The sequence below is a fragment of the Lycorma delicatula genome, chromosome 9 (assembly GCF_047948215.1).
Source record: "Lycorma delicatula isolate Av1 chromosome 9, ASM4794821v1, whole genome shotgun sequence".
In the NCBI taxonomy this organism is placed as follows: Eukaryota; Metazoa; Arthropoda; class Insecta; order Hemiptera; family Fulgoridae; genus Lycorma; species Lycorma delicatula.
In genome coordinates this window covers 83211312-83225131 of record NC_134463.1, presented here as the reverse complement: position 1 = coordinate 83225131, position 13820 = coordinate 83211312, and the positions used below count along the sequence as shown (strand labels likewise).

Below are 13820 nucleotides of genomic sequence, written 5' to 3'. Positions count from 1 at the left end.
AAAGAGAGATTGAGAGGAGAATAAAGTAAAAGTAGGATATACCACTTCAAACAAACCGGAACAAACCATTACTTTTTAAGATTTCTAGAATTTTCTTTGTATGTAGGAAGATACAAAACTCTTAAGCCCGATGATGAGAAGAACTGGTTAAAAAGTACCTCATAAATACAATCAATAATGTACTGGAAAGATAACAAATATAATGTACATACACACCTAATTTGTACTGTCACAATCGAAAAAAATAATCTACACTTTGAAATTTTTAATGAAATTTAATATTTAAATTCCACATAGTGTGTGTAAGTGAGTGTGTGGGGGTGTATTTTTATGCGTGCCCACTCACCCGCTTGTATATGTGTGTAAAGAAACTTACCTACGCTGCACCTGTGTAAATACGAGTACAGTGTTGGAAAGTACTCATATAGCTCAAAACATGTTATGAATTTTCCTGTAAAATATTGGATATAACTGAAAATCAAACATATTTCTCTTTTCCTTTTTATTTTTTATTATAAAAGGAGAAACTTGATCTGATCTTCAATTTCAGTTGTGTACGCTGCCATAAAATGTGGATATAACAAGAGAGAAATATGATACTCTTACCCACCTCGTTCGACACACGCCAAATTTAACATTCTTACCTCGTTTGTTCTCACTTCGTGTTCGTGGTCTGAATTCTGCTAAGTTTTTTCTTCGATTGTCATTAACAAATAGATATTGCTGTTGTAAAATTAGGTTACGTCCATAAGGATCAATTTTTATTAAAAATATGTTACCTTTGATAATTCTAAAAAATAAAGATAGAATATGCCCCCGTATATCCACATATACAGATACATCAATATATATAAAATTAAATAAGCTGGGAAAAAAATTTACCTATCTTAATATAACTATAAAATAATCCATGTTACATTACAACGTCATGTTAATATAGTTGTGAAAAAAAATGGCAAAGTGTATTACATGACTTTTCCTGCTACGTCGGTCAAGTCATACGAGGGACGATCATAGTAAGTTAAACCCGCTCTATAAAACAAAAACATATAATAAGATAATTTTTTTTTGTTGAACAAAAAAATAAATATTTTTACTTATTTTTCGACATAATCACAAAGTTTTTCTAAACTCTTTTATTACCTTGTGACATTTTTTTCAATTTCGCTCTCATAAAAATTTCGACCAATTTCCTGCAACCATTTAAGGACCGCTTCCTTCAGTTCATTATCATTAGCGAAACGCTCCCTCCCAGGTCTAGTTTGAAAGGACAACTACCTGTTTTGTCCTTTCAAGGGGTGTAAGGTGGATGAGACCACATTTCCCACTTGAATGTTTGCAGTAACTCCTTTTTCACATGAGCTGAATGAAGAGTAGCATTGTCACGAAGCAAAATTATCCCGTTGCTCAATCTTCCGGGTCTTCAATCTTTAATGGCTTTACGCAATTTTTTTAAAGTCTCATAGTAAGATTCGGCATTGATTGCTGTTCCTCGGAGCATAAATTCACTGTAAACAATTCCCTCAGAAACTAAAAAGACTGTCAGCATAACTTTTCTATGTGGGAATATTTTCACTTTTTTTGAGCTGCGTCGAATTTTTATGTCTCCTTGCATGTGATGCTCGTTTATTCTCTTGAGTGTAATGAAGTACTCAGCTCTTATCCCCAGTGACGATTTGCTTCAAAAACTGTGGACCAGTACTGGAATAACGTTGAAGAAAAGAAAGAGCAGACGCAAAACGTTGATGTTTGTGGTTGTCGGTCAACAGATGTGGCTCCCATCGTGCACATATCTTACGGTAACCAAGCTGATCGTGAATAATCGCAAACACACTACCATACCTGATGTTAAGTTCACTTGTAATCTCTCTAATTTTAATGCACCGTTTACTCAAGATCATTTCATTCAAGCGTTCCGCGTTACCCGTCGTGTTTGCAGTTGAAGGATGCACATCATGCAGTTCGTAACTCATATTTGTTCTTCCGTTTCTGAATATTTGGCACCATTTTGTAATCATGGGCCGTGATATTGCATTATATATACCTCAACAATTTCGCCCACAAATTTTTTCCCCACAAAAATCGGACTATTGAATGCACTTCTATGCTGGACAAAACAATACAATAAAAAGGTTTTTTTTTTATGAAGACGTGATTCTTAACAAAATATAAATAAAATTGTTTTAAAATATTTAAAAAAATATTCTTTAAAAAACTGATAAAATAATTCTGAAAAATATTTCCGTTATTTTAAATAGCATTAAAAAAAATTACTTCTTTTTTCGGTCCCCAGGGTATATTATTGGTGCCAATGCTACTTTAATTTTGATAGTCATTTAAGTGATAGGAATAATACAAAAAAAAAAAAAAACAAAAAAAATTTGATAATTACGTACAATTTTTTTAAAGTTTAAAGGTATTTTTGATGCAACATGCTTTACAAAAACAGAGATACATGTACGTGCATGCGTTTCTGCGTGCGTGATAACACATTATTTTAATCTTTACTCCACATTATTTCTACGACTTAAGAAATATATATATATATCTTTTTGTTAATTGTTATTTTTTATTCTTTGTCATTTGCTATGTCATTTGATTCCTATTTCATAAAAGCTAATGGAATTTTTTAGAATTATAAGAATACGAAAAAATGCATAAATCAAACAAAATATACCAATTAAAATACGAGGGCGAGTCAAAAATTATCTACAAATTTGTCATAACACACCTTCAAGGTTGTCATACCCTTCAGTGCATACCCTTATAGTTGGTTCGACTGCGGTTACATGTTCGAAATTACATCCCGATCGCGTCATTTGCCTTCCGACATGTAAACATGTCTGCTCCGGTAGCAGTTTGCACCAAAGATGTACAACATATAATAGGAATAAATAATATAATACAATAAGACGTATAAAATATCTCTATACGGTGCAAGTGCTTTATCACGTAAAAGTATTTTTTTTCGTAGACTGAGAATTTTAAAACCAACCAGACCAGTATGCCGTACGAAGAGAAAGCAGGACGTCCGTCAATCTCCACCACGGACGAAAAGTTTCAGCAAGCTCGAGATGTTTTTGGCGAATAGGCGAGTTACCATCAATGAGGTAGCGTCTTCATTAAATCACCCACGACAAGCTCGGATTCCGTAACGTTTATTGTTAAAGAAAGTGGTGTTCCTTGGAAACGCCCGGTCGCACACGGCTAGGCATATTGTTCAAACTACTAACAAGTTGAATTATGAGATACTGAAACACCTTCCCTGCAGTCCAGATCTTGCTTCTTCCAACATTTATCCGTTTGGGTCGCTCAAGGATGCTTTTCGAGGTCATCGATTTTTCATATACTTAGAAGTGCAGGAAGCAGTGAAAAATTGCTTCGCGACCAACGGAAAACCTTCTTCTTGGAAGGAATACGAAAGCTTGTGGACCGTTGGACCAAGTGCGTTGTCAAGGGAGGTGGTTGTAAAAAAAATAATATACACGTTGAACCCCTTTATTTACTTAAATTTTTACTCGTCTTTGTACCTAATCCTCTTCCTATCTGTGAATATTAATATTAATGAAAATCGGCTTTTATAAGAAGATATTTATTGAAACCATTTTGTTGGTTTTAGTACAGATACGTAGTTTGGAAGGAGGAGTGACGATTATTAAACATATATTTGAATGTCACTAAACCTTTGCACTGTAAATGTTGTAAAAAAAAAGTCTATTATTTTCAGAGACTACGTAGTTCTAAAATGGATATTTTTGATACAACATCTAGTTTTTTTTTGTGAAAATTGATAAAGACTATTTTTTTTTCAAAAAAATATACTTTACCAGTTCAAGTAAAAGTAGAAGATTCTTTTTTTATTTATCTTAAAGATTCACTCAATAACAAATAAACCGATTTCTGTGATTCTGTTTTATTTTGAAGAGGAATTTCCTTTGGTAGTTCAGTTGAAGTTCCTTAACGTAACTCTCAAATACTTAGAAGTATGCACTATAAAGTACTTAGTATAACATAGCTATTAAATACTTAGGAGTATGGATGGACACCCGGAGATCATTTACGAGGCAAACTAGAACTGTGTGTTTGCGAACAAAAAGACAGTTAAGGCCGAAGTATGTTAATGGGGGTGTGTAACGAGGCGGAAAGCTTCTGAGCGTGGACTGTATGCTCACGTGTTAGAATCGGTTCTATTGTATGGAATACCGGCGTGGTACAGGGCATTGCAGATACAACGGAATTGCCGCTTACTGGAGAGTGTGTGCAGCGCCGCATAGCTTTGCCTGTGGACGCTGCGTATAGTTCAATGTCGGCAGATACGATGTCGGTTGTGGCTAGTACCACTGAAGCAACTGGCAGATCATACAAGGCGAATATATATGAGTGTGGATCGGCACAACTTCTGCGAGGTGTTAATAGAAGAGTGGCAGTCCAGGTGGGATGCTTCTCGCAAAGGCAAGGCAGATGGACCCACCACCTGATCCCATGTGTTGCACCATGATACGGGAGAAGATTTCGTGAATTAAGTAATTGGTTTGTCCAGTTTCTGACTAGCCATGGAGCATATCTTTATAAGAGGAGACGGGCTGAAGATGAGGGGCGCCCATACTGTGGAGAGGTGGGCACCCCGGATTATGTTATTTTTTAGTGTTCAAGATGGGACAATAAGCGGCAAGAATGTGAAAGGCTGTTGGGTCAGCTGAACGTGGAAATAGCGTGGTAAAGCCATTTTATCGCTAAAATGCTGGAGAACGAACATCAGTTTAACCCCATTTCAAGATACATCGCAGGAGTTATCCAGAAAAAGGACCAGAAGACGAGGAGGCAGGAAAAGCAGAATATCTGAAAACGTCATGTAAAAGGTGATAAAAAGAGCGAAGCGGTGAAGGACATCCCTCTGCGGAGCCGTCGTTCTTCCGCGCATGGGTGGATGGGTGACGTTGATGAAGCACGGCGACTCTAGATCCCTTGAGCTCGAAGACCTCTCCCGGGGCTGTGTAATGATTAATTGCGGGTCCGGCCCCGGGAGAGGAAGATCGGTGAGATAGGACGTTTAGTCGGTAGGGCGCAGGCACACATATGCACTCTTGGTAAGATCTTGTCGAACCTGTTAACGACTCCGACACTTCGCCCGTAAATGGGGTTCCTCTGACTCATAGAAAAAAAAAACATAACTTGCAGGGTGATTTTATTTTTGTTTTTATATTAAACGATTTTAATAAACCATTTGAAGATCAAGTTATTTTTGAATTATTATTTAATATTAAATTTCTATTACTTTAAAACCCTAAAATCGTTCTGATATTCAAAGTATTTTCGCAGAAATAAATATTATATGGAATATATAAAATAACATATAGCCTTAATTTACACTCGATAGTAGTCTAGTACGTCGTTTCTCTCCATTTATTTTCTTATTTTTATAAGAAAAAGACCTGCGAATGATTACTGGTTTAAACGGACCAGCAATCAGAGCGGTTATGCGCTCGCATACCATATTTAATTCGCGCAGGTGTGGCGATACTAGCGGCGACGGTCGGCACTAACGAAATTTATGTAATTTCACAACTTACGTATAACAAATTTCGCTTGTACGCTCTGCAGACTTGTGCAGCCGGAGGGTTAACGCACCAGGTACCGAGTCAACTGAGCGATCGAGTTCAAAACCAAACCAGACCGAGTTACTTTTTTATATTTTAAATATTATTCATTTAGTTAATTCTACCGCTCAGATCAGCTGTGAGTCACAACATAGCAGTCGACTACAACAGTATTTTTTGGAGTAGGGGTGGGATTTTGAAAACGTTTTTTGCAGATATTGTTATTTTTTAATAGTTAACAAATGTGCCTAAGAAAAATATGACCTTAGTTAAATGAAATCTCGATATACTGAGGGTGACCTTAATCTACAGCCTCACCTCCTTGACCTTTTAAGTTAAAAATTTAATGGCATCAATGCCCCATATGTAGAAGTAATCTGACAAAGTTTGATCAAAATCGGTCCAGTAGTTTAGGAGATATAAGGTGATTTAGAGGCCAACATCGAACGAACACACACACACACACACACACACGCTCGCGCGCGCGTACATACGAACATTAACATCCAAAAAATTTTTTATCGGGTTTTTTGGGTTCCTGAAATATCAAAATGTAAAGATCCAATGAAAACCCCGTATTCCCAAATTGGACTGATTACAATACTTTCCCTTCTAGAGCTATAGCGATATCTAGACGGGAGAGTAAAAAAAAAAAAAACAGTTTAAAACCGTTTTTTCGAACGGATTTTTTTCTACGTGCTGCGATTTTTGTTAGCTTATTCAAATATATATATAGTATGTATAAAACAATGTTCTGACTGACAGACCTACTAACTTAATGCACAGATCACACTGAAGGTAGTAAAAGATTTAGGTAGTTGAATTTTAAAGGGTACATTTTTTTTAACGTAGGCATCCACAAAGGAAGGATTTTATAAAACTCCGTTCATAAGAAGGTGAAAAGTAAGAAAATATTTTTTTTAATAAAAATTCCATATTTCTAGAACCAAAGGTGTTACAGTCGTGAAGAATGGTATTTAGATACTTGTTTTAAAAATTAATTATACGTATTACACTATTTAAAAATGTAAAAATTTCAGTATGAGGGATGGCAAAGGGAAGGCGAAGTTAGTGGGTGAACTATATGAAGCTGAAGGGTTTGATATTTAATTATTTTTCCGAAAAAACATGTTTCACCTTTTACAACAGTTCAATGTATGGTAGCAAAGAGATGAACCGAAATTTTATATAAAATTTTAAATTTCAACTATAAGTAATGAATGAAGATTGCATTCTAGGAGACGACTCCGGTAAATTTTCTCCATCGTTTTATCTTTCAAATTCGATGCAAAATGTTGTTACTTTGTCGCTAAACTTATTTTTACGAGTTTATTTTACTACTTGCTCGGCTTTTTTCCATTTGGTAATGTTTTTAACGTACATATAACTCTACAGTGCGATTCAAAGTCGTAAATATTTACACACCAGTACGAAAAACAGACTGTATTTGATAGGTATCATGCGGTGCCATTTACTGACGAATTCAAAAAAATTATTATCGTACACACAAAACAAATTTGTAGTAAATTTTATTTTGTATACATGATTAAAATGTTTGGTTTTATTTTATTAAATCGATAATAATAACACATAATCCAATTAAGTGATTAAATTTAATTTCTATATCCAATATAGAAACTTTACAGTGGCACTAGATTACGAATAAAAGCTCCCCAAAGAAATGTGATCGAGGCTACAGTGTTACCCGGTTTTGTTCAAGGGAGTCTGTATTCATTCCGGGAATACTCCTTTTACCATCAAAATGTCTTTTTGAGTTCAAACACTTTACCATAAAGCTATGTTTCGTTTTGACTACCAAGTCCCAAAAGCAGAATCTGAAAATGGCAGGAATTGACCTACGGGAAGATTGCTTCTTTCATAGACAGTTTTACGCGGCCTGTTACAGAGTGAGCTCACCTTACTCTATGATCAGTCTCGTATCTAAAGGAAAAACCGTTAATTTAGTTTACAGACAAGTCATCAAACTGGTTTTCGTAACGTTTTCTAGTCACCTAAAAGAACATATCCGCTAATTCTAAAAATCGCTTATCAATAATGTGTGCAGTACACGAATATTCCAAGGATAAAGCCAATCGCTAAAAAACATGATTAAAATCCTCACTAAGATAAATAGTATAGAGTTTGCCATTACATTCACCAAAATCTTTACGGTAAAATTTTAACAAAAATCTAAGGTGAATCTTTCGTAAACTTATTCTACGTACAAAAGCAAAATCTCTACGAGCGAAGCAGTAATCAATAGCTACTCTTAAATAAAAGTAAACATGAAAAAAACGTATTTTAACAAATTGATTTCACAAATTTTATTGGTGCATAAAAATGAATAAATTGCCAGTTGTTATTAAGTGTTTACAATTTGGCACAGACTTGAAAACGACGAAATTTAAAATTTATTATTTTCACTAGTAAAGCCACTTAAAATATTGCTTTTAATTGCGAACTTATTTATTGCATACCGTTTGTTTATACATTACACTATTTTCATTATGATACATTAAATTAATCTTTTTTTACTATTTTGAGTGAGAGATATAGACTTAATTTTGTAGCGAAACATTGAAGATTATAATTTATTACTCTCAAAAGTATTGGAGGGGTTATGCCTAAGAATTAAAAAAATAGAACAACCACATAAAAAAAAAAAAAAAAAAATAATAATTAAACATAAAGAAAATCTCCAAAATAAAATCCAGAAAAAAAAGGAAATCCACGCAAACAAATTAAAGAAACAAAAAATGCTGTATTCACATAAGGACACTGTTTAGATACACAAAGCATAAGTATTCAAATAAATGGTGCATGTCTGTAGATGAATGGCATATTCGTGGAAGATTTATAAATAACTAATTAAACGATAACAATAAATTAATTTAAATATAAAAATTTGAATATTGTAGTTATGAAAACAACTGTTTTAAAATACGGTATGAAATGTAATAGTTGGAAACTCTTAAAAGTAATGAAGGCAAACTTGCATACATGTCACTACAGCAAGGTGCTCCTCATACCAATTATTTCTATAGCGCTATTATCACACTACACAAACACAGTATACACCAAATTTATAATACCTACGCTTGCAATGCGAACAGAACAATTACCAAAAACATAACTAAATTAATAAAAAAAAAAAAAAAATTTCTCACATTTTTAGAATTCACCATAGAGATTTTAGAGAAAAATATTGTTTTTCATTATCAAATTATAATTTACGTTTAGATTAATATTATTAATCGCCATTTAAAAGGACGAAAATAAATTCTGAACTATTTATAAGTTTTCAGGCAAATATAACTCAGAAACCAAATAAATTAATTACAATTTGCCCTAAGAGCTTCTTAAGAAATTACCAAAAAATTGTATATTTAATAAACACATTAAAAAACCAATATTTTAATAATTATCACTGATAATTACAAGTGGCATAACAATACGATGTCATCATGTAGACAGCTGGTGGTAAGGATATTTACTAAAAGAAAAAAAAAAGTACTAAAAATAATTATATTTCCTTCATCATTTATTTTTATTTGATTTTTTAGATAAATATTTTATAAACAACTAATTGAAAATTCCGAAAGCATTTTGAATACTTACTCATAATTTCATCCCTTTCTAATAGCCTTTTTCACGGATAAACTCTTGGGGATAAAAGGGTGGTTTATGAATTATACGAGGGAGAATCACGTTTGTGGTGGGTTAAGGGGCACAGATTCTGGCGTTAGACGTGAAGACATGTTTCACGCTACCCTAACCGGTATGAATAAATATGCACACTAGCAGTGAATAAGAAAAAATGAACCCTTTCTTCGCTGTTCAGTATATATTCGAAAGAGAGGAAGAGAATTCTAATATTTTTATGTAATTTAGCATTCACTTTAAAAAAGAACAAAATAACAATTATTTCTGCATATCTTCTACTATTTAATTACAGAAAAATTTATTCCAAAATTATCTTGAATTTCAGTAATAATTTAAAATAAATAAACATGTTCAATACTTTACTAATAAAAAAAAAAAAAACCCAAACCGTAATTATATTATTTGGCATATCAATTTTTAATCGATAATTTTACCGTAAATTCTTCTTAAATTATAGACAATTACTATTATTTATATAATTTTGAGTTAAGCCTATTATTGGAATCAATTTATTTTAAAAATTCCCTTTTCGTGAGTAATATTCAGAAATGATTACATACAACTTAAAAAAAAAATAACTAAAAGTAATTTTGAGGGTTAATAACGATCTCTAAGGCTAGCACCAAATATCTGGTACATATTTAAAATATACAGCTACGTTATTAATTACCAACAATTTATTTAAAATAATATTTGTAACAGATAGTAATTAAATCTAGGGGCATCGCTAGCGCCCCTACTGGTAAATATGACAATACGACAGAAAGGCAATGAAATTATTTATTTATTAATTATTAATTAATATATTCTTTAAAATAGGTTTTTTTTTACACTTTCCGTATCTTCAAATTCAAATTATTAACTAAATAAGAATTTTTTTTATATATGAATTGTGTTTAAGAATTCTGAATACAAATTTAATCTTATACGGAAAACAGTTCTTCTTATTTTTTTTTATTGGATCACATTAAAATCCCACAGTAACTACTCTAAAAATAATCAAACTTCAGAAGTGGTGGCCAGCTGATTCTGATCGGTCAAAAACGACTCAATTTTCATCAAATTTTAACTAAAATATATCTAAATTTTTAATGAAACTGATGTAGGGAGATTTTTGAACCTGAAAATTTTACACAAAGGTGTAATATATATATATAAACACATCCCGTCAAGTATTTTTCATGATTTATTTAATATTTATACTGAACACGGTTCTGCATACAACCACCTTTTTTCAAAATAGAAATTTGTATCCGAATTTATTTTCAGAATTGGTGATCATTTTTTTTACAAAAAAGATTACTTTGTAGCAAGTAAAACATTATGGCCCGCACTACATGAAACTCTATGGACAATTCCATCATCAACTACATGTAATAAATGAAATCAAAACACATTCTGTCAAGTTTAACTTTTCATTCGATCATTTCCCTACTACATGAAGTTTCTTTTATATTTCAGTATAAGACATTTTTTTCTAAATACAACTGTATGCCTAAACATATTTATCTTGAGCTGATGTTTACAGCAAACCATTTATATACTAGATCTCAACGAAAGAGATGTGATGAACAAAATATATTAATTTCTTTCAAAAAAGTATCCTTAATAGTCTTTCGTATATAAATTCATCCTGTAGAATTTGTTGCAGGATAAAAACAATGCGTCTCGTATTAAAGTGGGATCCCTATAGAAAAAATGGAATCGACCAAGTAAACCACATCGTTATCAGATTTATTTTCAACACACGGGACTTTGCCCATACTTGACCGGTCCGCCGAAAGAAATTTCAGTGTAAGTTATACTCGTATTTGGAAATAATTTGGCTGCTTGCACATTTATTATATATGACTTCGTATTATATTATATCTTTGTCAAGTATTATATGCAAGTTTTTGTATTATAGTTTGTCTTTAGAATTCTTGTATATATTTTCATCTAACGGTGTAACTTATAAATGTAGTAAAAAATTACATTCAAATCATTCTAACATATGGCATCTACTCGAAGCTGACACCGATTTTGTCACCTCTGCAAACTTCAGATTGCATGAAAGTTCGTTCGTACTTGGTTAGACCAATATTTTTCCTGTAACTTCAGGTCGCTCCAGCTCCATTTCAAATACACAGAATACCGAGAAACGTTAATTACCTGAATAAAAAGCAGTTTTTCCGTAAGTGTATTTCTAATATAGAGCCTCAGTCTCCTTGAAATTAAAAAATATACTAAAGCGGTATTAGTGAGATAACTCATCTAATCCGATTATGTATGAAATTATTACGTATCATTATTAGATATTAATTTTATGATTTTGACATGAGAATATTACTGAAAGTAATTTATTTTAAAAAATTCCCTCGTATTAAATAATATTCAAAATTTATTACATACAATTTATTAACAAATAACTAAAAGTAATTTTGGGGTTAGTTTATGAGACTAAAATCAAATATCTGGTATATATTTAAAATATACAGCTACTTCATTAATTACCAACGATTTATTTTAAAAAATAATTGTTATAGAGGATTAAGTTAAAAATTTCAACCAGTAAATAATAAATGTTTTAAGAATGCGTAGAATAGAGTGCAGATCATACTTATTTGTGCACCCACCATTTTACTATGTATAACTATAAAGAGACAGTATTTCTTTTCTACCAAACGTATGAGATTCGAACAATATAAATGGAAATGTTTGGGGTTTTTTTAAATCCAATATTGATCCAGTCATTGATTTAACTTATGTAATATGTAACTTATGAAAGTGTATACGCAATAACACTTTTTAAAGTACATGATCACAGCAATAAGTCCTATCTTTTCTGAGAACCAAATTAGCGGCTATTTAAAAATAGATTAGTCAAAAATTTTGTTTTAGTTTAACTGAATCAGATAAAATTTTTTTCTCTAACATAATTCAATATTACTTTTTTTAAAAAAAATCTTATAAAGAAGTTGTACATATCTAACTGAAATAATGGTTAAACAGGGGAGGAAATATATATATATATATATATATATATATATATATATATATATATATATATATTAAGTAAGTTAACAAATTTTCTTGAGGTAAACTGTAAATAAAAAAAATACAAGTTTTGATACGATATAAAAAGCTCAATATTTTTTTTATTATAAAAGGATATTGCTTTTCAAAGACAAGCTTTTTCTTTTGGGAGACCTAGTAAAGTAAAGAAACCTTATACAGTATGATCACTAGTAGTTTTTAATCTTGAGATCACTAAAAAGATTGCCATTAAAAAAAATATATATATTTTACGAATCAACTAGTTTCGATCGATACGGAACCTTCTTTTGGTATTGAGTTTTATATATATATATATATATATATATATATAGACATCTATATGTGTGTAAGAGTGTAATTTTTTTAAATAAAGTTCTACAGGAATAACCTGACATTAAATAGATGTAACATTCCTGCAGCCGATATGATATATCTTTACTGTCTATAATACGCTGAAAAAAATTAGCTTTTTTTTCTGTTTAATTATTTTGTTAAAATTGGCGAAAGGTGATTAAATACGTGAAATATTCAATCTTCCTCATCAATAAACAATTAAAGTTTTATCCAAATTATTATACGAGTATTTTATAAAAATCTAGATTTTAAAATATTTCAAACTAGTTAATTCAATTTAAATTTTTAAAAGCGGGGTTACTCTATCAGGTTTTTACTTAAATTTATAAGTATGACGAACAATTTACTTTCCTGTCATTATAGCTCTAGAGCAATCCTGCAAGAAGACAAGTATGGTAATCAGTTCAAAAATTCGGGTACAGGTGGATTTTTCATTTCTTGACGTTTCATGTCCCAGGAACCATCGTTCCAAAAAAAAACAAAAAACGAATACTAGACTTTTTTTTGGTTTTTTTGTACATGTATTGGCTTCTATGAAGCTTAATAACTTTTGACTGGATAAACTTTGTTGAAATTTTGTTAAGAGATTAAGGGGTAATATGTAATAAGGGGTAATTTGTTGGTCAGATTGGTAAAAACGGGTGGAAGGGTTTTCTGGGGGGTTAATTTTCTCAAAATTTTGCAAACATAACTCCACTTTATATTAAGCACATGAATGCATGCTTATTTTACCATCTTTTTTAAAAAATTTGACCCATAATTTCCTCTCCCCAAAAATCGAAAATAGCTATTTTTTTTATTTATTGCATATTTTTTACCAAATTTTTCTAATGTCTTTCTAGATACAGTAATAGTTTAAGGGATGAAAAAATACTTTGGAGACAACTTAAGGAGTGGGGGAGCCGCTCAAAGTTTAAAAATATCGAATTTTTGAATTTTTCAAACTGTTTTGTTCATTTATTAAATTTATTATTAAAATTCTAAATAATAATGTTTTAGTAATAATATTGCTATAAATTTCACCATAAATCACTCCCGCCCCCAAAAAATAACTTAGTAACTTTTTATTGGTTGTACATTTTTTAGTAGAATTTTTTCTAGTTTTGTCAAAATAAACATAAAAAACTCTTGGAAGGTGATTTTGATCATGTAGAAGCGGAAAAAATACCG

General features: G+C 31.4%; 1 protein-coding gene across 1 annotated transcript in view; it reads right to left on the bottom strand.

Annotated features, from left to right (window-relative positions):
• Positions 1 to 13820, bottom strand: part of LOC142330555 (LHFPL tetraspan subfamily member 6 protein-like) — a 347661-nt gene that overhangs the window by 315385 nt on the left and 18456 nt on the right. The gene's annotated exons all lie outside the window — the stretch shown is intronic.